Source organism: Anopheles cruzii, chromosome 3 (assembly GCF_943734635.1).
Source record: "Anopheles cruzii chromosome 3, idAnoCruzAS_RS32_06, whole genome shotgun sequence".
Classification (NCBI taxonomy): domain Eukaryota; kingdom Metazoa; phylum Arthropoda; class Insecta; order Diptera; family Culicidae; genus Anopheles; species Anopheles cruzii.
This window is the reverse complement of record NC_069145.1, coordinates 59,071,717-59,074,947: the sequence shown is the minus strand read 5'-3', so window position 1 is coordinate 59,074,947 and position 3,231 is coordinate 59,071,717.

The window sequence follows — 3,231 nt, the reverse complement described above, 5'->3', positions numbered from 1 at the left end:
AAACGAGTTGGGCATGAGACATGAGCCATTCACCTGCACTTTGCACGGATGTGTTAATCATCAAAAAAGACGGGCACGCATTATCGAACCTTCGATTTTTTTTAAATCCGGCTGCGACTGGTCACTGATTGCTAAATCCTGCCAATGGTCTTGATTCAACCGGTCCAAGGTGCAAAAGCATTAATGTTGGTTTAAAGGATTATAAGCAGACTGTGCTTCACATCTTTCACGCTCAATTATAATACAAAATAAACAAATTACCCAAAAAACATGCAAGCTCATGACGCTAGAGGGGTTGACAAAAAAAATTGGCTAATAGCACCCGTCCGACGGCCGGGTGTTGGTGGTTCTGGCGTTATTTTGCTATTTGAAAAACAAACAACAACACCAACGCTTGCCGCAGCCGGTTTCGCGATGGTGACGTAAATGATGGGCAGTACAAAGTCCGCGGCATAGTTGATTGTAGCCGCCGCGGCCGGACAGCGGTCGGATTTGCGGCTGGTTCCGGTAGCTGTAGCGATGCGCACAACCACCAAGCCCCGAGATAAAATCCGCTTGTGGCGGAATCGAGCAAATGGGCATATGGGAGGAGCACGTACTGATTTTAAAATAACACCGATTCCGTCCGTCCGTGTGTTTGTGAAGTGTGAATGTGTCGCTGGCTGATCTTCGGTCGCTGTTCATTATTCTTTTGCGCGATGATCAAGTGGGGAGGCGCACATGATCAAGTGGCAGGAAGCGCACTTTAGGACGCGCTGTAGGTACACGAGCTCCAAAGTTCAATTCTTTTGGTTTCGGAGCATACGATCAATTGTGGCCGTTATCCAGGGGCAAAGTTAGCTGTCCAGAGAAGTGTCCTGTCTGCATCGAAAGAGGTTAGGGCTAAAATTATGAAGCACGTGAGTAAAGGCGATAAGCATCACGGAACGATCTGTTTTAAATAAATGCATTAAACGTATTTCCTTGAGCAAAAGCGATGGCCGCATACGAAAAGAACACTTTGAGATTGTTACAATTGATTGTTGCTTCTGTGGTAAAATACTCCTCTTTTGCTGTCGATTTCCGTGCTAAGCGATGCGTCAGAAGCGACGAACGTCATACGCACAATGGAATTAAAAAAAGAAACACTAATCCACTTCTAAAGATACTTCGCCGCAACCAAGTAAGCTCCATTGGCCAGCTGATAAGCGGAATGAACCCGAAAAACCAGGAACCGACCGGCCGGTGTGGAGCCCGTTGAAGGATAAAGCAGATTAAAGGCGCTTTGCGGCCGAGAATCCGTTCCGATAAGGTTTCATCGACCCGTCCAGGATAGTATTGATGATGGCGAGCAAAACATAACATTGTCTTCCAGAAAATAAAAATAATAATCCCAAAATCGTTTAAGGGCGTAACGAAGCACAACAGCGCTTCGTTCATCCGTTCGAAGGTCGCGGCAATGATAAGCCACGGGCGGCATTGGACAACGATACCGATGAGCAATCGTCATCATCGTCAATGGCGCGGCGATGTGGCTGATATCAAGTAGCTCGCCCTCGGCCGGCATTCGAAGGCGTCACGATTTTGCCTCTTGAACTCAACTGCAAACGACACAAACAGTTGATAGTACCGGTACCGGTGACCTTTAAATAAGAGTTCTCGTAGCTCACCCACAGAGCTACAAGTCAGCGAAGAAATTGCGCTCGACATCTCGTGCTGGACGTGGGGGCAAATAAATTACAACAATCAAGACCAAGACGCCGGATTGCTACCGGGGGCCTGTAATGCTAATGCTAGTGAGCAAAAACTTCCCACTTGCCAGCACAATTGACTCGCAGCGAGCGATGATCGATGCCAGTAAACCAGTTCTCGGCACAAACACGACGCCAGCGCTGGAAAGAGTTGTTGGTGGCGGCGCAACATAGTTTCACCGGTGCTTTTCACCCCACACCTTGCTTTCGGCTTCTAGATTTTGTGAGATCTTTTTCCGCAACCGCAGCCTGCGAAGCGCCACCGAATTGGAATCGGATTAGGCCTCGAAAGGCGGCAGGATTATACTCACACACCAACCGCCCAGCCCAGCTCAGCTTCATCGGATTGTTGACGAATGGACCCCTAGCTAGCCAGACCCTGAAGTAGGCACGGGTGTGTTTGTGTGTGAACCAGCGCGACCACAGGCAGGTTGCTTTTGTTTGCGGTTTGGCCTTTGAGGCCGCGGTTCAGCTGGAGAGGACTTTGACCGGAACGTAAAAGTGTTGAGATCGTTCGCTGTCATAGCCGCCGCGGATATGGGATTGCATAAGTTTTTGTTTTCTACCCCATTTTTGTTGTCTTTCCAGTATTTTATTCTGGTTTTGGTCGGACTCACTTCCTCTCGATGGATGGTTTTGTAGTTGGCATGGATCACATGTCAGTCAAGTCTTGTTTTATCAGTCCTTTTTGGTCCATATCGTGTAGTTAACAAAACTCACTCAATCTGTAAAGCAAACTGTATGAATTTGTTGGGCGAACAATATTTAATGCAATAAGTGATTACTCTTCATTAGGAAGAAAATCATCAAATATGTTGTAGTCCGTCAAGCAACTAGTTCTTTGCAGCCACAGACTACAACCTCGCCGCACTTTACGGAAATCGTGACTCAATCGAGTTGTTGATAGTTGCGCCGCACGCGGGCTAGGAAAGCTATTAGAAATCACCGCATAGTAATGAAGGTGGTCGGGTTTTGCTTGTCGTTGCATTTTGAACTTTGTAGCAGGAAGCGTGGCTTTAATCTATAACCTCCCGTGTTTCAACGCGGAACTGCCCTGGCGAACTGGATGATATTAGTAGTCAGCACTAAAATCACGCAGATAGTTTCTGATAGCATTAATGTATTTCGTAAGTTGTTTTGAGGTCTTCCTATGCGTCCATTCTCGCTGTGCGCGGCATACCCTACCGCTAAAGTTCAGTGACCTTACACGATGGCCTAATGATGTAGGGGTGCCAAAAAAAAACAATTATCAGTTTCGGTGGCCGGCGGGCACATTTTAGCATTAATTGTTTCGCCAATTAACGACCTTGCCGACGTTTGTGCGAACTTTACTCCGAAGCATTACTACCACCGAGTGTGTGTTGGCGGCTCCCCATCTGATTCTGCTCGTGTGTAGAACCGCTTCAATTACTACGCTTCGCCAGCGCGCACTCGTCACGCTCGTCGTTTATCAGACGGCCACACGCACACATGACCACCGGCGCAATACTATCTCTCTATG